The 22,112-nt window shown below is 35.4% G+C and overlaps 1 protein-coding gene across 3 annotated transcripts in view; it reads left to right on the forward strand.

The window, feature by feature from the left end:
* LOC149556456 (cytochrome P450 704C1-like) overlaps positions 1-22,112 on the forward strand; it is a 92,893-nt gene that overhangs the window by 40,298 nt on the left and 30,483 nt on the right. The window lies entirely within an intron of this gene.

Here is a 22,112-nt window from a genome sequence, read left to right on the forward strand (position 1 = left end):
CAAAACACACAAAATACCCAAGTTTATTCCCTATGAACTTTGCAATTTCAGGGTTTCTATATTCTTGTGGAAGGTTAGGAAGCTTAATCCATAAAGGGATTTCATTCATTTTCTAGTAACAGGGTTAATTTGGGGGACAAATCCATAAAAAATAAACCCGACTTTCAACAAAATTAGGCTCACTGTTGAAGATCCATTCCTTATCAGTTCTAGTAGAACAGATGACCGGAAAGAAATCATTTGCGAGCCTTCAGAGGAAAATGCTTACCCAAATGTCGTTTGCACCAAGTTTTAATCTTGTCAAAAGATGACCATGGTCTCGCCCATTTGAGAAAAAAGGCATTTAGTTTAAGGTAGCTAACATTTGCGCTCCACTCAGGATTGTCGATTAACATAGTTGTGACTAGGGCATGTTCAATGTTTGAACTAGGTGCATCATCGGGAGCCCTATTTTCATTCCCATCTACAATTGCTTGTTTTGGCTTCCAAAGCTTCTTCTCTATTTGTTTGAAATCACTGTCCGACCCTAAGTGGGTATTCAACTGATTTTTATTGCCCAAAGTTTTGATGCCTTTTCTGCACTCGTCGCCCATTCCAGCAATCTGCAACATTGAGTTTCCACAGTTTGTTATATGTTGGATGCATAGGCTTCATGTTGAAGCTTGGCTGGTTGCTACAATTGAATGGCCATCAAGGGCTTTCCGTTGCTCTATTATTGAATCCTCCATGCCTATGAAAATGAGGAAATCTTACCCATAGTCGCTCCTGCTCACACTCCATCTTCACTCAATTTTTGGATAGCTGTTGATTTTTCAGAAGGAAGTAAAACTGATTTTCCCTATAGAATTCACCACTTTAATTATGCTAGTTTTAAGAGAAATTCAATCTGAATTTGCTGTCCAAGATAAATTGAATTTCAGAATTGTAAGTCATTGTTCTAGTTGCATGCAATTCTTAGTTTGTTGACACTAGAGGACAATAAATTGATGTGTTATTAGTCGAGTTTTGTATGATCAAACTTTTCCTGATCATTGATACAAGATTTGATATAATTGGTCATTTCTATACAGAGAGTATTAAGCAACTTCTCTTTAGAGTATATGTTAAGTTGAACAACTTACTAGTGTTAAAATTATTTAATCTATCATTATTTAGCAACCAAGACAATTAATATCCCTGTGAAATCTCAATTAGCAGATTAAAGTCATATTCTAGACAATGTTGTAGAACTAACCCTATGAAATCTCAATTAGCAGATCAAAGTCATATTCTAGACAGTGTTGTAGAACTCTGCATGAAGCCTGTCTAAACCTGCCATGGACCCAACCTGGACCCGGACCTAGTTGGTAGGGTTGAAACCCTGCAATGTAGCATCATAAATATTTAATACATAGTCATCTTTCATATATATATCATAGTTGCATGGGGACGGGAGTACAAGTACGCAAATTTTTAAATTATAATTTTAATATTTTATAGGAAACCTGAGAATAAGAGTCATGACATTTAGAGATTTCAAGAACAGTGATATGTTTGCAGGTGTGTAAGTTTTCACTGTTTCAGTTTCAAATTTCCAAGATGTTTGAAAGAATATATATGCTATATGAAAATCAAAAAAATCGAAAAATCCTATATGTTTTTAATCTCAATGCGCAACAGAGAAGGAAGACTTTAAATATGAACGCAAGATCATAATTCATTTAAAAACATATTCCAAATGATAAATATTAAACTGTTAACTTGAATATTGATAAAGTTTAGCAGCTTACTGTTCAGTGTTAATCAATTGACAATATTGTATCATAGTTTCAAAATGATTACATATTAAATTATGCTTCATAAACAGCAAGTTGTTAGACAGACAAAAATCCAACATGGAAAAAATTTTACTTTTTTGCCTAATTAACAAGTGCCAACGTGGCATTTTTCCATGCAGGGTATGTACCCTAGGGAGTACCCGATAAGGGAAACGTGTCCCAGTACCGAGTATGCATCCCAAGGGTCTAGGCATGCGTACTTGTGCAACTATAATATATATCTATATATGTTATGATTTTATACTGCTTAGCATGATCTTTCAGATCAATCTGATTTGCTACTTTAATCAATATTATTTTTTTAATTTTTAATTATGTATATGTAAGACCATGTATGTGTCCCTTATTCTTAATAGCATTCTAATATACTATACCATGAATTCGAGTAAATTACTATATAAGTTACAACATACCACTTGTTACAGATACTTGCAAGCAATTAAATATGATTTCATTCCTTTTTTGAGTATATATATATATATATATATATATTTCCCTTTTTCTCTTTCTTTTCTAATTAACTGATATCTCAGATCTCATATCTTATATGAATGTATGAAGACACCAATCAAACACATAGTATACACAAATGCATGAAGACATGTGCGTTAATGCATGAAGAGACAAAGCATACACAGAGCATACATGTACTGCATATTATTAGATTTCTTTTCATTAAATAGAATTGTTCTTTCCTTTGTCCCTTTACCTTGCAGGATGGCAGGATCAAAGCTCTGATACCATTTGGGAAGCTTAATTTATCTTTATTAAGGTTTGGCTTGTAATGTCCATGATAGGATTTGTCATGCATCTTAGTAGATTTAAGTTGTCTTTAGCACTCACATCCAGCCTTATTACTACTTAGCTCAAAGACAAAAGGAGTAGGTGTTATCCAAGTCACCTAGAAACAAAAAATGGATTCCCTCAAAGTTTACAAGTCCAAGTCCACATCACGAAGGCTTACAGAATGCTAAACTCTACCCTATCTTGGGGCAAAGATACATAGCTTAGATTTATGTAACATCCCAAACTTCCCTTCTCTAAATCAAATAGTAACAAGATTGATGAATAATTTCTGATATATAATTCTTATATATATATATATATATATATATATATACTATGATTCTATACTGCTTTGCATGATCTTTCAGATCCGCTACTTTAATCAATATTAATTCCTTTATTATTAATTTTGTATATGCAAGACCATGTATGGGTTCTAATTCTTAATAGCATCCTGATATACTATTCTATAAATTAGTAGATAAGTTACCGCATTACACTTGTTGTTACTGATACTTGCAAGCAATTAAATATGATTTCGTTCCTACCTGAGTACTAATGATATATATTTCCCTTTCTTCTTTTTTTTCTTTTCTAATCAATCAATATCTCAGCTTTTGTATCTTGCCAACCGAATGGTTGCAGCTCTTGCATAAAATAGAGACATGTCCCTTCATAACAAACCGTGCATATTGATTTTTTCCTAATCTTCTTATTAATAACGCATTTCTTTATTCTAATCGCTGTAATGATTAGTTGCCTTAATTTTGATGATACTTATTTCATATTGATAATATAATAAGTCAAATAAAAATTCATGCCATTTGTCCCACTTAAACCATTGCATACTCTTCAATATTATTGTAAGGAAACTTGCAACAAAAACATAATTGTTTTCACATAACCCATTATAGATTTGAAACAAATAAGCAATTAAAATCCACATGCAAGAGAATAGTCAACATACCTACAAAAATGTGACACAAAATATACCCTAGAAAACTCTCATTAAGCTTAAAAACTCAGTCTTCAAAAGCACCAGTCACCATATATTATTTAGCAAAAAACACCATTGCAATACAACTGTGGAAGTCTCCAAAGCCATAGCCATTACCAAGCAATCTATGTGAATAAGCATGAATCTACACATCCTATGTCATGCTTTCAACCTTCACAAATGCTCCTTTGGCTAACCTATCAAGCCTTGGCTTGCTCGACTTTCTTTTTTGCCTTTCTTTTTCCTTGCCTCTACAACTACCCTTGTGGTTTCTTATACAACAACAAAGTCCCACAAAACCACCAAGTGTTATTACATAAACTATGTGCTAAAATCATGTGCTACTTAACCCATTGACCCCACATTTAATATTGGACATTTAATTCTTTTTCTTAATATTAAATAATTGCATCGAATATTATCACAATGCTACAATACAATTCATCAAGTATATTCCATGGGAATCTCTCCATGTTGCACGCCGATCTAGGTGCTCCTAAGTACAACATTACATAAAAAATTCAAATAAAATAATACAATATAACAATATTATGCAATGTGTGTAACACGCATAATCTCAACAATCTCCCACTTGCTGTATACTTTGCATAGAGTCAATTTGTAGCTACATTAATGAGCAAGAAAACAATCCCTCCTAGCACATCCACCATCATGGATCAAAGTACACCATGTGCTCCATTTTGATACCCACATCAAAATCAAAGTATCCAATATCTCAAACATGAATGATCTCACTTCCTATTATGTCACTACCACCTGACATAAATATAAGCCATCCAAAGAGAAAGCCACCCAACCTATCACATACGATAAAATCTTGCACCAAACAAAATTTCAAGTACAAACACCTAATCCGAAGGTAATCACATGTTTCTGTAGTTGTCAAAATATCCATAGCTGAAATAACACCCACAACAAGTGCCAACCCATCCAACTATACATGCCTTCAAAGGTATACCAAGTGAATCTCATACAATCAACATGTCCAACCTCTAACGTGCAATCACAAGCCTCAAGAGTAATACCTGTCACATATACACCAAAAAACTCTCACTGCAAAAGATAATGTCAAATCTATAACCAATCCACTCACAACATCTCATAGAAGTGAATCCATGTAGTATCAAGGACATCCACAATACATAAACAAGCATCCTGCAAGAACAACTCTCATAACAAGTCTTCAATGCCTCCCAAGTTCTCCACAACCAACAAAGGAAAGAGAGAAAGGAACAACCATGTCATCTCTCACATGACATACATGAGCACAAATTAGTGATCACAATAACTAACCATTCTCAAATCCAATGTAAGTGGAACCGAACATCCAGGAAGATAATCAAGAACAAAGAAAAATCATACAAATGATAACTTGTATCGTGTCCTACACACACCTCTAGATGTATACTGTGCCAACTATGATTTCCATAAAACCTTAACCAAAAAGCCACAATAACACCCAAACCATACCAAATAACCAATCATGGATGTAAGTCTCTCACAAGAAGATCAAACTCATAAACCAATTTCTAAAGTAAGGAATAACCAATCCTAAACCAAGGAATATGCCCAATATAAAACCATCTCCCAACTCAACCTATTAGGATTAACCAGGGAGAAAAAATAACAATTACATGCAAGTATAACCAATATCAAAATTAATAAATCACATAGAAGAGAACACAAGACATAGAGTTAATGTGGTTCACCCAATCCTCGAGCTACATCCACCAAACAACGAGTCCAATATTTCTATTATCCAGTGATTACAACTTGATTACAGTCTGTAAGCCCTTACAACTCAATACTGCTGCAAGAAGCAATTTTCGCATCACACCCTTATCAAAACCTCCTAACCCTAAGCCATTTTATACAAGTATTTTTGCCACTTTAGGGTTAAAATTAGTTACAATATGTTGGCCAAAAAATGCTGATAAAATAGCTTCCAAAATTTTTTTTTTAAGGGCTCCGCCCCTGAACCCCCAACAGTCATGGCCAATATTGGGGGCTACCACCCCATCGAGGAATTATGGAGTATGTATAGTACTGCCCTAATCAGTCACCACAAACTAACACAACCAACATAACATATGCACAAGGAGAACACCAATGCTAAACCATCTCTCAAATGAACCCTCCAAAACTAACTCATTACCATAGCTCAAGATCCATATCAATGGAAGATCAGCATAAACATAATGCACCTAAGAGAAATAATGGGCTATACCTCTCAAGTAGTAAACTATCGAGTAGATCAATAGTGGGGAATGAGAATGCTCATCAAGATATCCAAGTCTCCAACCAAGACTAGTCTAAGAACAATCTCCTCTCAAATTCATATTAGGTGAATGCCCCTCTGATTTCCTACTGAAATCATCAAATGTCCCAACAAATACTTCTCTAATCCAAGATAAATCAGCATCACCACCGTCTCTAAGTATCCTTGAGTACCTGTAACCAATCAATCCATGCTAACTCCAAATGCAACATAGCAATATCATGAAGTATCCAGCAAATGATCAATGTACTCAATACAAAGAAACTAAATCGAGATCAATGTCAAAGTTCCAACCATGGCCTCAATAACATAAACATGACAACATGATCTAAATCATCTCAACAAAAGAGATAACATTCTCTATATGAACATATCATAACATGCTAAAACTCTAAATGCGTACCAAGAGTCTACCATGACATAATAATGAAATCATCCTAATACTAAGGATAACATGTCAAATGAAAGTATAAACCACACCTCTACCAAGAAGAACCATCTCCACACACCATGAAGAACCAAGTGCACTATGCAAATGTCAAAGACGCTTCTATAGCAACAAGATCTAAGACATTTTTCAACATTTGCAAACATTCAATAAATATATCAATGCCAACAACTCCCACTCAACCAAAGTACTGTGTCACCCATGACATCATAATGTCCATCTCCTACATGAAGATCCTTTAAGTCTACACACACAACCAAAGTGTTAGCACCAAGTGAGACCAAGATTTCCAAACCAAGAAGATATAAACCTAACTAGGAACTAATCCCACACTGTCATCTCATCATTGTCACAAGCTCTTTTTAAACCGTGTATTCATGCTATCCATGACATCATGATATAAAACCATCCTCTAACCATGAGAATCAACTAAGGCATCAAAGTTTTATAGAACTCAGTGCGTATCATGATCTTCTTAAAAGAAACCAAACAACCATGATCCTCAACCAAGAGAATATACCACCATAAGCAAATCAGGAATCCAAACCAATGAATGTCAAAGGTGTACCTATATATCCAATCATGTCATGCCAACATCCATGACACCATGATCACATCCATGAACTGAGCATCTAATTCTAAAAGTTTCTAGCTTGTCACCATAAAATAGTGAACCACAATTCTCCACCATGACTATACCTGGTAACATCTCATCCCCTTCTACATGAAGACAAATCAAAAAATCATGTGACTAAGAACATAGACAACTCAAATCTAAACCACCAATATGAATATGCATCAATAATGAAAGATCAATGGATTAAGACAATCCATATCCAAGCAATAAATGCAACCTCTAAGTATAGATTGCTTACAACACAATACAACGTTATCCAAACCAAACACTGATAACCATATCATCATGAGACCAATATGAAATATAATCTAAATATACATTGACATCAAATCTCAAATCTCCAAAATATACAATGTCATTAACTCACAACGTTACCATAGTCCATATATATCATAAACCGTTCAAATCAATATATTACCAAATAAATCATGTCAAACCCGCACCAAATCTGAACCAATGTGTAGAACTCTCTAAGAGCTTTCTGTTGACTACTCGAAGTCCAAAATTTGACTCTGTATGCCCAAGTTATGCCCAAACTTGTGCTCAAAATTAACATCTACCTTTTGGGCTCTTAAAACCTGATAGAGGTTCAAAATCACAAAATCAAACCTACATCAACATGTAGTGCTCTGAATTATCTTTCCAACAACTATAAAAAGGCTGAAATCTGATATCTTGAGTGAAAGTTATGGTTGTTTTACCAAAACAGTCTTTTACCATTTTGACTACGATTTATTTTTTGTGACGAAATTCTGATGAGATTAAAGTTGACGGCCGTTATGGGCTGAAACTAATTTTTTTTTGCATTTCTATCAACATGGCCAAACTCGAGCATATTATATGTCAAAATTTATAGAAAAGCCAACTTGTATCCAATGGCAAGTCTATTTTGGTCCAGAAGGTTATTTGTGCAAGCTCCCCTTGAAACCCTTATTTAAATGACACATCTAAAAGACCCTTTTGACTCACAATTTCACATGTCCAAAATCTACCAACAGCTCATCATAACAACCGACCCAAAAACCTTAGATTTGCAATAAACGACCTACAAATCCCATATATCTTGCCCTTTCTTTTATTCTTTTATGCATTCTCATTGATTCAATCTAGGGTTACAACAACAAAGCCATAGCTCTGATACCACTTCTAAGGAAACTTGCAACAAAAATATAATTGTCACATAACCCATTATAGATCTAAAACAAATAAGTAATTAAAATCCACATGCAAGAGAAGAGACAATATATTCACAAAAATGTGACACAAGATATACCTTGGGAAACTCTCATTGAGGGAAAAAAGCTAACCTTAAAAAGCATCCATCACTATGTATTATTCAACAAAAAAAAAACCATTGCAATACAACCATGAAAGCCTTCAAAGTCGTAGCCACAATCAAGCAATCTATGTGAATAAGCATGAATCCACACATCCCATGTCATGCTTCCAATCTTCACAAATGCTCCTTTGGCTAAACTGTCAAGCCTTGGCTTGCTTGACTTTCCTTTTTGTCTTTCTGTCATATCCCCTCTTTTAGCTCAGTCTAGTAGAGACATGTGAATCAGCTTATTATGGGACCTTGTACGCGGATAGGGTTGGATAGAGACCCAATATGGTTATTCAGTGTTGGGGACGTTCTGGCAATTATTGATTAGTTGAGAGATGTTCCTTGTTTTTAGGAGGCAGTTCCTACTTTTTAGGAGGTATGATCTTGCCCAGGGTTGGGTCTCCATGAGATTACTCTTTGGGTTCAGTTTCAGAGGGATAGGGCTTGTTTCCTAAATTTTAGGAGATCCTTAGATTTTAGGGATGAGACTGCCAGTGGATCCTTGATTTCCGACTTTAGTCACAGATAGGTGACAGGATGATTTTATTGTTTGTGATGTCAGTTGGGCATTTTGTGGCTATTTGGGTTATATTTTTAATATTTCCTAAGTTAGCGTTTAATAATTAAATAAGGCTAAGTTATTAGCCATTTTGGAGTAATAAGGGGTTTTTGGCCTCATTTGGATGTGCATCTTATGGTGTGATAGCTCGTTGGAAAGGTCTCGAAATTCTCTAAATCTTTTTCTTTGGTCCCAGGAAAATTCAGTGAACAGATTTCTATCTATGAGGAAAAAGGTCATTTTTTAGTAACATGACCACTTTAAAATAAGAAATTATAACACTTTCACTACCCAACGTCACTTGGAGACACTTAGGGTTCGATTTGCAATTGAGAGGGATTATAAGGAGATAGAAGCTTCATTCTAAGATCATTTTTTTGCATATTTGACAACTTGTTTATGAATTTACTTTGAATGGGCGATTTTTAGTTTGGGCGTAAACCCCAGGTTAGTGATTGGCTGGGACGTAGCTCTCAGCAGTCTTTGGCATCAAATCTCATAGGCATTGTGCGTGGTGATTAATGACAGAGGCATCAATTCTCATTGGGGTTTCAGCATGGCATATCATCTTTCTAGTTGGGACGTGGTTCATTGTAGCCTATGGGATGCCATTTGTAGCAGATACACCATGTGGTGTATAGAGTATTGCTTGTATTCACCTCCAAATGTATGTTGGATTCAAAAACAATCTTCACCTTCCAGTTTGACATCAAATTTGTATGTGAGCTTTGGAAAATGCATTGGATTTATTGCTTCACTCTATAATTCAAACAAATTTGCTTGGTACGGTTTGCAATAATTCTGATTTTTACTGAATACCTTATTTATTTCAGTCTTGTTTCATGGTTGTTGTTCCCTATTCCTTTCTATGTTATAAAACCATAAAAAACAAACAAACCTTTTTGCACTTCTGTCTAGTTCTGCAAGAAAACATAAATAAACAGGAAAATAGATTTAAAAATATAAAATTACAACAGATCAACAAAGAGATCCATCAGGGATCTTTCACTTTCCGTTTTCTTGCCTCTATAACTACCTTTGTGGTTTCTTAAATATTAGCAAGCTCCCACAAAACCACCAAGTGGTATTACATAAACTATATGCTAACACCATGTGCTACCCAACCAATTGACCCTACATTTAATATTGGACATTTAATTCTTTTTTCCCAATATTAAATAATTGCATCAAATTATTATCACAATGTTACAATACAACTCATCAAGTATATTCTATGGGAATCTCTCCATGTTGGACGCCCATCTAAGTCCTCCTAGGTGCAATATTACATAATAAAATAAAATAAAACAATATAACAATATTGTGCAATGTGTGCAGCACACATAATCTCAACAATTATCATTCTTCATTTTTAGTAACATGGTTGTCTTTACCAATTCCTAGCCTTCGATGCATTTCTCTATATTAAGATCTCAAAATGTTAGGCTTGAGCGACATAGTTGAAATCTCCAATATGGATTCCATCTTGTCGTCTAACTATGTTGATGTGTTTATTGGATTTGATATTTCAATAAATATCCTTGTTGCTCGATATTGTTCCTTGTCATGATATGGAATTATAGTCAAATGTTGGATTGGACCATAAATCTATTGATAGTGATACAAATGTTGTTATGAATTGATGACCATCTACTTGATGACAAATGTTACATATACAATTCCCAACGTGTATAAATGTACGGGCTCAATAATTTCTTATTTTCAAATTACTATTTTAGATTTTATTGATATTATTAATTGTATATTGATTAATAGTGTGTATATATATATAAGTTGTCATATTTGTCTATCAAGCCTAGAAGTCGAAAGTCAATTTGCTCTCCATTTGTAAGTGGTTTGAATTCCTTGCAAAGTCATCTTTTCTTAGAGTCATTCAATGAGAAATCACTTTACAAGACCATGGTTGAATTTATATCAAATTTGATCAACTTTGTAAATGTCCACATAAGTTGGAAAGAATTTCGGGTGAATTTGGGCGAATTTGGCTGAATTTTGTTATGGTAAATCGATGTTGTTGTGGTCATATTAAACAGAGATGATAACTCATATAGATTTACAAAGACGATAGTTCTAAAAGAAACAATCATAAACTACAGACAGAAATAGAAGCTTCCTAATAAACTAAAGACTAACTAAGATGACCATCAAAGAAACTTTATAATATTCTAATACTTGTTAGTGTAGTTTTTTATTTTTCCTATTTTGCTAGGTTTTTCCTACACTTTTAATAATCTCGCTTAGGTTAATAAAGCATGTCTTATTAGGTGAATGGTTGTGAGGTGTCATCTTCCTACATGTGAGCATCCATTAGCTATCTTGGGAAGATACTTTGCTATCTTTAGTCTGATAGATGGTTGCTCCTCACTGGTTGGTGTTGCCACCTCCTCCCTCTTCCTAGCCTATATAAGCATGCTACCTGGCTTGTATTTGCATCTCTTATTTTTGCATCCTCTTAATGCTATTTTGCTTCCAGCATTTGCATTACTCTCTTGGAGACTAACTCTATGATGCTATTTTGATTTTGTATCATTTGCATTCATAGTTTAGATATTTACTCTTTGCACTAGTTTTCTGGGTTATTAATCTTTTCAGATTCTAACATGGTATCAGAGCTTTTCTATGTGCAAGAGTAGATTTTAGTTTCCTTATTTGAGAGATTCGGGGGGGGGGAAAATAAACTTTATTTTAGTTTTTTGAAAAACGAAGTATGCTCTTCTCTTGCATCTTTGGATGATCTTGAGAATCAGAAAAGTTTTGACAAAAACAGTTTTTCTCTGGGGTTTCAATCTCAAATCTGACAACCAACTTGCATATTTGGAGTTTTCAATCAGTTTTGCAGGTTCCAGCATGCCATTGATGGACTTGAGAAGCTGATCCAGCATTTGCATGTCAAATTTTGGTTGCTGGGGTCGTTTTCTGATTTTTGGAGCCGTTTTTTTCTGTGAAAGGCGTCTGATTTACACTACAGCAACATCTTCTGTTCATCAGGAAGAAAAACGCTTTCTGGGTTTTGTTCGCAGCCCCGAAAAACCATCTGGGTATCTTTTAGATTTTGCATGCAAGCTGTATATTTTTCAGAATCGAGCATGCAAAGCTACAGCCATACCCCTCTCCGTTGGCAGCCGCAGATTTGAATGCAGTTTTCAAATGTCTCGTTCTTGCTCATACGGACTCCGATTTTGATGATTCTTGTTATGAACTTGGCTATTTTTTTGTGCTCTATCCACTATTGGAGTTATTTTTTGATTTTCATGCATGAATTCTCCAGAAATTGCAGATTCTCAGTCGTGACTGTGCACAGTTCTTATTTTGGAAACTTCGGAGGATCATAACTTTCTCATACAACCTCATATCGAGGCGATTTTTTTTTTGAAAGTGCATGATTTTTCGAGTAGATCACAGTGGTGCTATTCGTTTCCTTGATTATTGTGCCCAAGTTTCACTTCTAGCATATGCTCTTCATGAGGGTTTGTAATGCATTGAAATCAAGACCACTAAGTAATTCTTTCTAGTGGTAGTTGTAAATGCACTAAAATAAAGTGCCAAATCATATTTCTTTGAGGGGAGGTTCTTTGATTGAGTAAAGAGGAGGGGGCATTGTCGTGGTTGGGTTCTCTTCTTTCTAGCATTTCTTCTCTGCATTTCTTCATCATGGATCAAACAAATATGCCCATCCTAACTCCATACAATTACTTTGAGTGGAAATCATGCATGACAATTCACTTAAAGAAAGCTGGATTAAATAGGATAACTATGGGACTTGAAACTGAACCTACTAAAGATGAAGACAAGCCTAAGTGGTTTAACAAATGTGATGAGGCATATGGAACATTGTGTTTGTCTGTTTCTCCTGACTTGCTATTTCACATTGAGTCTTTGGATACACCAAATGAAGTATGGACAAAGCTAGAGACACTATTTGGCACACAAGATTTAATGAGGGGTCATATGTTGGAAAATGAATTAATTAATTTGAGTCCAGGCAATTTCAACACAATCCAAGATTTCTTCACCAAATTGAAATCACTAAGGCTGCAGTTAAAACAATGTGGAATTGAAAAGAAAGATGAACAACTGATTCTTAGTATTCTCTCTAAGCTAAGTTCAGAATATTCTGTGTTTGTTTCTACCTTCTATGCTACTAAGGGTGCACTTGGTACTCAATTCACCATGCCATCTTTAGATGATTTTGCTGTCAATCTCACTCGAGAACAGGACAAGCTAATCCAGATGGGCATTCTTAAGTCCTTTAAGTCACATGCCTTGGCTGCTAACCAAGGCACAAAAGAACAACAAGGACAAAGTAGTAACAACAATAGTAAGGATAAGAAACAAAAGAATAGCGAGGAGAAGAAGGATCAGATGCTGGTTTCTTCAAAAGAAACTATTGATACACCATCTTCCAAGGGTGATAAGCCTAAGAAAGAAAAGGTCAAATGTGCCTATTGTAAAAGACCTGGTCATGATGAACATAAATGTTTGCAGAAACAACTTGATCACTTGACATACATTCTTGAGAAGAATAATATTAGTGTTCCTGAGTCTATCAAACAAAGTTCTAATGAAGGGTCTAACAAAGAAAAAGAAAACAGCAAGGGGAAAGGAAAGGGCAAGGCCCTTTTTGCAGTTGCTTCCTCACCATCCACTTGGGTTCTTGATTCGGGTGCTTCACACCGCATGGCTTCATCTAAGGAAGAAATTGCATCCTTGGAGCAATGTATTATGCCTTCTATGTTGATGGGTGACAACACTCCTATTGAGGTGTGTGGGAGAGGGTCTCTTGATGTGGGGGATGGCACATTCCATGATGTTCCTTATGTACCCTCATTGTCAACTAATCTCCTATCGGTACACCAGATCACTCACACAGGTTTAGGCAAGCGGGTTGAGTTCACTCCTGATTCAGTGGAGATATGTGAGTTGCACAATGATTCTACAATTGCAGTTGGGAGAGCAGATCATCAGTCAAGACTCTATATGTTTTCTCACCTTGTTCCTGATCCTCCTTTGACTATTTTTCTCACTCACTCTAATGATGTGAGCAGATTATGGCATGAGCAGTTTGGCCATCTTAACTTCCACTACTTGCATCAGCTTAACCAGCAGAGCATGGTCACAGGGTTGCCTTCTACTTTGACATTGGAGTCACTTGGAATACATGATAGATCTTCTGATGGGTCAGATTCACTTGAGCAGTCTTCTACCTCCACTTTTGATGCAGAGAGTGATTCAGAGGACTCACCTCCTTCCTCTCCTAGTCATCATTCACAGGTTGATGATTCTCCTCTAGATTCTCCATCTTTTGGTCCACTTTGGGCTAGACAGACCTTGCAGTTTGCAGGTGATTGGGTTGGGGATCCATCAGACACCAAGCAAACTTGTTCACAATTCCAGGATGCTCTACATATCTTCATTGCTACTGCCTCAAATCCACAGTCCTTTCATGAGGCTTCTGGTATTTTTGAGTGGGATATAGCTATGCAGGAAGAGTATAGTTCCTTGATGAGGAACCACACTTGGGATCTTGTCCTTTTTCCTAAGGGAAGAAAACTTGTTCGATGCAAGTGGATCTACCGGACAAAATTTGCAAGCTTTGCTAGAGGTGTGGGATGCTACATCTTTTGGGGGGGCCTCTTCCTCTCACTTGGAGTCCTAATTTTCTTTGGGGAGTCTCTTTTCTCTCTCTTTTGGGGGAATTTTATGTACATGGGTACCTCATCAGGCTTGACTTGCCGGGACCCATTTCTACATCCACCTAAGCTTCGCTTATGGGGGGGTGTTAGTGTAGTTTTTTATTTTTCCTATTTTGCTAGGTTTTTCCTACACTTTTAATAATCTCGCTTAGGTTAATAAAGCATGTCTTATTAGGTGAATGGTTGTGAGGTGTCATCTTCCTACATGTGAGCATCCATTAGCTATCTTGGGAAGATACTTTGCTATCTTTAGTCTGATAGATGGTTGCTCCTCACTGGTTGGTGTTGCCACCTCCTCCCTCTTCCTAGCCTATATAAGCATGCTACCTGGCTTGTATTTGCATCTCTTATTTTTGCATCCTCTTAATGCTATTTTGCTTCCAGCATTTGCATTACTCTCTTGGAGACTAACTCTATGATGCTATTTTGATTTTGTATCATTTGCATTCATAGTTTAGATATTTACTCTTTGCACTACAGATTCTAACAATACTCTCCCTTAATGGTCATTGTCTAACTGATATCTTTTGGTCACAAATTCTTCAACATATTTTGTTGCTGTAGAAACCCTTCCTGGATCTACAAAATGAAAATGACCAAGAAGTCAAAATCTGCCCAAAAACAAGCAGATAAAGGTGTCCCCTTCTTCAATATGCTTTCCAACAAAAAACAAGAGCCTGCCACAGACTCTGCCACTAACTCTCCCAGAATCAATAAAACATTTGACCAAAATTCATTACAAAAACATACAACATGATGTTGGATAATAAAGTTGCTCTTCCTTGGAGACATTACAAACACTGAGAACAACTAGCACAATTTTGAAGAAAAATTGTCGAACCTTCCAAACTTTGAGCATGATGCTCTAAAACAAATTGCAAAAAGCCACAATTTTTTAGGAGAAAAATCGACAAAAATCCAACATAATTTTTCAGGTGAAAATTTTATCAAAACCCAACATGATTTTTGAGGTGAAAAATCAATAGAAACTAGTGTTACGGGACTCGAACTTGCCTCTAACTCAGAAAGTCAAAATTGGGCTTAGACTCTGACTCGGCGACCAGACTCAACATGGACTCGGGAAGTTGGAAAACCCATGAAATTCAAACAAATTTAAGGATTTAAAGATTTTTTCATGCATCTTTTAGTCAATTAACATCAAATACACAATGATTGAGATAAATAGAAGCTACTTAACACACAATTTTGCATAGATCACATAAGTATAAAAGTGAATTTCTAAACGGAAAAAAATGAATAACATAATATAGAGTTAAACATAGTGTCACTGTCAAATGTCTACAATATTCATGAATTATGAAATTCATGGAGTCAAAGTTCAAAACATATATGAAAATAACAAATAGAGTATATAAGACTAAGGTTCATAGTAGCCTATGTCCTATGAATACGCCTAAGATATGTTACAAATACGCCTAAGATAAGTCATGGAAGATTCAAGACATCCTCTCTCCCTATGTCTGAGGCTGAATCTCAGGGGCATCCTCATCCTCATCCTCATCCTAATCCTCAACCACATAATCCTCATCATCAGACTTAGATCCATCACTCCTAGCCTCAAGGTCTTGCACTTAGTCTCCTCGCACTCAAGCCTCCTCAACTACCATCGCTACTGCCTCTGCCTCCCAATCCACCTGATCAACCCACTCCATGTCTTCATTACTGATGATAGAATTAATAATCTCTATGTTCCACTCTGCATGTCGATCAATGATCTCTAATACAATCGATGATGTATCAGTGCCTTGGATTTGTCTATGGCAAGGGCGAAGGGTATAGTAAACAAAGACAAGATCATTCAATTTTTGCACAATGGAAATGCAAGTAAATTTGTAGAAGCCTCCTCCAAATGCTTCCTTTAGCTCCTCTCAATGCTTAAGTGCAAGCTACAAAGTTGCACAAACAATCAACAATCAATAGGGGAGAGCCAACTGGTTGGCTAATTTCTCTCTCAAAATCCCAATACTCTTCTCTAACTCTTTTCTCTTTATCACAAGCATTAGCAAAGGATGGAACAACATTTTGAGGTCAAATAGATGTTATACAAAGCACAAACAATTCACTTAATCCTTTTATATTATTGTTTTATGCACTTTATGAGTCTTGTTGTCGGCAAAAGTCCAGAGCTTAGGATTGTGCAAGTGAGGAGAGTCCATGGACTCAGCGAGTCCATGATGACTCTGCCGAGTCTGAGGCTAGAGACAATCTGCCTTGTTTTGATGGACTCTGGCTTGGACTTGGCGAGTCCTATTTTGACTCGCAAAGTCCCAGAACTATGATCGAAATCAAATAGAATCTAAGACATGGATAATAGATACAAAACATCTTTTTTGAGGAAAAATTGGTAAAACCCAACTAATAAGTTTTGAGGAAAAAATTATCAATGCACTAGATAATTTTTGAGGAGAAAATTATAAATCCACAAGATAATTTTTAAGGAGAAATTATAAACCCAACAAAGGAATTCCATGTTACTTTGTGAATTACAAAATTAGAAAATTCTCAAGGGAAAAAATTATGAAAACCCATCACAAAAGTATTCATGCGACAAAACACAAGACTTTGCATGAAAAAATAGCACATGCAAGTGCATGCAACGAACATTCAAGTACATGCAACCCTAAAAAATCAGAGACTTTTGCTGCAACCAAGAAATCACGGGATCAAAACCCTCTACCAGGCTTGCAACTTCTAACAAAAATCTTCAAAGACAAACCACAATTTCCATAAAATACCTCTTATTTCAAAAAAAATAAATCTGGAAAAAATTTTCGGAAAAAAATTCCCTAAATTTAATGAAATCCCATTGACCTTCTTTGATACCATGTTGTGGTAAATCAATGTTGTTGTAGTTGTATTAAACATAGGAGATGAAAGCTCCTTATATAGATTTACAAAGACGATGTTTCTAAATACACGACATTCTCATTCCAAATACGTGGGCATCCTCACACCAAATACACGGCATTCTCATTGCAATTAAATGGGCAATACATAGGCATATTCTCATCCCAAATAAATGGGCATCCTCATGCCAAATACATGGGCAAATAAACTATAGTTTTCCAGAACGCAATTTTCCCTCCTCACATGACAAAGGTCTTCTTGTTGTGACAAGTCTAGCAGTGACTCTGTGTTCTTCTAGCAGCAACTGTGAGGTCTTCGGTGTTTTACAAAGCCCATGAGTAGCTATAGTTAGGCTTTGTAACTTGTTTATTTAATATTTTGTTTGTTTGTAAAAGTCTTTTTGTCATTTCTTTACAAAATGAAATGATGAAGATGCATATTCATCTATTGTTTATGACTGAGGAAGTTTTTTTTTTCCATTTTTTACCAAGAAAATGATTTCCTTAGTTTTATTTTCTTATTAATTTTTTTCTTAGTTTGTTGTTTGTAGATTCAAAGAGTGGTTGCAAATGCTTCTAGCACCGGAAACCCTTGCTTCTGCTTCAAAATAGATAGATGCTCCCCATTATAGGAAAATGTGGAAATGGTTTGACCAATACTAGGTGGAGGAGGTTATGTGAGGATTTGCAGCCATAACAAACATGAATCTAGTAGCTCTTATAGTAGAGTGAAACCACATTTGTGCTTTATTCCTCAAAAAGGCATTAAATATTGTGTAGGGAAACCAAGAGTTGATGGAGTGCTGCCTAAAACCATTCTTCCAAACCACATTGTGAACAAATATATTCAAGAACAAAAACAAACAGATGAAGTTGCTAGGAGGGAAAATTCTCATCCATTGCAAAATGCTAGGAAAAAAGCAAAAACATCATCTATGGCTTCAACTACCACTACTAATCAACCACTTGTAGAGAGCCATCCATTTTTGTATTCTCCTCAAGAACCGGTTGCAAGTAAGAGAATAATGGGGCCCTTAGAAACATCATTTCAAAATGAAGCTAGAGACATTGCCGAGCAAGCCATAGCAAGATGCATCTATGCAAATGGATTGTCATTTAATATTATTTTCTTACTGTATTGGCAAAAAATGGCGAGAGCAATAGATGAGGCTCCAAGGGGTTCAAGGGGCCTGGTTATGAGAAGGTATACACCACCTTATTGGATAAAAGGTGATGAGTGTAGAGGCTTCCATGCAGCTCATCAAGGATTCATGGATTGGAAAAAGTGTGACAACAGTATCTGATGGATGGAAAGATGCGAGGAACTGTCCTATGGTGAACTTTATTGCAATGTCCACAAGAGGAGAAATGTTTTTGAAAGTTGTGGATTGTAAAAGAGAGGTGAAGGACTATCCTTTTATTGCAAAAATTCTCATCCAATCCATTGAGCGAGTTGGCCCTCAGTTGTTAAGGTAGTAACCAACAATGCGAAGAATTGTAGGGCTACCGGCTATTGGTTGAGGAGCGCTCCAAACGATTTTTTGGACACATTGTGCTATGCACTCACTTACCTAATGCTGCAAAAAATTGGCATGAAGATTGAGAGGATTAAAAAAATGTTGAAGAGGCACAAGAGATCCAAATGTTTATCATGAACCACCATAAGAAGCAAGCCATATTTAGACAATTTTCGAAATTGGAGCTCTTAAAGGTAAGCTCAATTGTTTAAAATTTAAACATGTTATAGAAATCTAGTTTCTTTAGTTTAGTAAACATTCTATGTTTTAAAATCGAAATTTAAATTTTGATTTAAGTTTATTCACGTTTTGATCTTAAAATAGATTGTCAAGACCCGTTTTGCCTCCAGTACTATTGTTTGGAGCATATAGAGGCAATCTAATAGTGCCAAGGTAGTTTCCATTAAGGCATTGATACTAGATGACTTTTGGTGAGATTGTATTGAGTACTTTTTGAAGTTCATCGAGCCTACATTGAGCATGATCTGATACACTAACATGGATGGGCCTTGCTTGAGTGAGGTATATGATGGCATTGACTCCATAATTGAGGATATTAGAAATATCATAAATGAGAGAGAAGACCCTGATGAAAAGTTCTGTTAGAAATGGAAAAAGAAATCTGTAAATAAGCAATACCAGGAAAGAATCTAAGTGAGTAAATGCATGAAAAGATATTACCATAAAATAGGAGAGAGAAAGCTTCAAGCTCCAACGCCATGAGACAAGATATTTGGAAAGGGGAAAGCAAAGAAAACCCCTTGTGATATTATGAATGAGGCATCAAAAGCCTAAGAAGGAGGAGAGAGAGAGATAGAGAGCAATGCTCATACAATAATTGAGAAGAGGAAGAAACCTCATTGTTAAATGAGAGAAGAGGGTCATCTCTTAAATAGAGATGAGAGAGAGGAGTTAGAATGTAACTCCCATGTCTATGAATGCCACCATTCATATGTGTGTGAGGCCAAGTGTGAGATTCCTCTTAAGGAGGAATAAGCTAAAATTAGAAATTACAATACATATTTATCCTCACATATTCCACTAGATGACAAAATAAGATGTAGTGGAAAAAGGACAAAAAAGAAATATATTAGGATACCTTGGCTTATATCCTAATATATTATAATAATAAATAAAGGAGTTCTAACCTTGGTTTATAAATACACCAGGGAAAGATTACAACTTCTAACACCCCCCTTTAATCTTTACTTGGGGTAATTACATCAAAGGGTATTAAACCCAAATTTACAAAAATCTGCAACTTAATCTTCAATATGAAGTAATTTGATTGTCTTCAAGCCATATGGAACATTTGTAGATCCAAGAGAAGTACATGAGTCCTTTGAATGTGATCAAGTGGAAGCATAGACACCTCTTCATATGTGTAAAACCAAGAAGGTTTCTTGATCGATCACCTGAAAAAAAGAGAACAACAAGACAACTATCCACAAGTAGAATGCCATCATATATGCAAATTCGAAATCCTTTTGAATAAGGATAATAAAATTCTCATAGAGAAACAATGAGTAAAACATGTTACCACAAAATAATGGAGATAACCTGATATCAAGATAAATTATGTGCTCAAAAAATTGTCAACAAGGACAAATTGAGTAAAAAGCTTGATCAATGCTCTCATGAAAAGAATATTATACTAATGCACAAATGACCACAAACAAGGCCAACTAATGATATGTGCATCAACATGCATCAATCATGTGGATATAGACAGTCCACTAATGAGTCATCCCACTACAGGTGAATGGGTCATGACTCCATCACCTACATGACCCATGATCTAGGCAATAAAGTATGCAGATCATTATCACATTAATATATGAAAATAACATAAAGGAGAGACATGCTGATCAAATTAGAATTATCATGATTTTTGTTAGGATAATCAAAAGAATGGATTATGAGGATATAACAACATATTGCCTTCAAATTGGATCAAATCATCTGAATTTGGAGGGAAAACTCCAATAATAACATCCTCTTCATTGAGGAACAACATCATGGAGGGAAACTCCATAAATAATAATCTTTCAAAATGGAACCAATAGAACCAAATGGAGGGAAACTCCATAAAAATATTATCCTATCAAAATGGAACAGATAGGATCAAATGGAGGGAAACTCCATATAAAATGAGTGCATACCAATATAGGATGGAGGGAATCGGGATACTCCATGGGCCAGATAAGGAAACTATGTATCAGTTATACTGAGGGGACCTACATAGTTATCCTTGAAAAAAATTGCTCCCTATGCAACTCAAAATATCATTTAAATCATATAGATCAATGGTATAAAACCATAAAGTGCCAACATGGGCATAGAATAATGCTATAAAAGCATAAAAGTGCAACTATGGGCACATCAAAATATCAAAATGAAGGCAAATGTGTAAGATTACTCATAATCCAATTAAGTAAAATGATTTAAGGAAGATCGACTAAATATAGATATCAGGTATAAAACTCCATTGAGGGTAAACATGAGTATTTTGCAAAGATATATATTAATTTCTGAATTATTATAGTCATTAATTATATATTTCTCTGGGCATATATGTGTGCCCCCATATATACTCCAATAAATATATGAAAATAGATTGGTTAAAGAAAATAATCACCTTTCCATACTTAAGATTTTGGAAAGTCACAATGTATAAAAAGTCACAATATTTACCTTGGTTCAAAAATATAACCTCAAGGTAATAAGAACATAAAGTCATGGGGGAAGAAAAGATCTCCCCATTTTTCTCATACTATGCCTTCACGATGGAAAGTGATTCAAAAAGAATTTTTTTTTTGAAATAAAACATTAAGAAAGATATAACTAACAACTTAGTAATTAATGATAGAGGTCAGATCTGGCAGATAAGAATATACTAAAAAGAGTTAAAAAAACTTTTCTAAAAAAAATTTGAATAAAAGCTTGTAATGTGTAAGAGAATGTTGCACTTGTCTGACAATGAATGATTACCTGCCAAAAATAGGTTGACAAGAGGCAATAATAAAAGTAAATGATGCCTCTGTCAAGAGCTAAAAAAAGAAAAAAAGCCTTGCATGAAAAGACAAGAAAATGTTACTAGGAATAGAAGAGATATGTTATAGCAGACTGACAAAAGGTGAGAGA

The sequence above is a fragment of the Cupressus sempervirens genome, chromosome 5, assembly GCF_028749045.1.
Source record: "Cupressus sempervirens isolate cs-2001-9-10 chromosome 5, ASM2874904v1, whole genome shotgun sequence".
Classification (NCBI taxonomy): domain Eukaryota; kingdom Viridiplantae; phylum Streptophyta; class Pinopsida; order Cupressales; family Cupressaceae; genus Cupressus; species Cupressus sempervirens.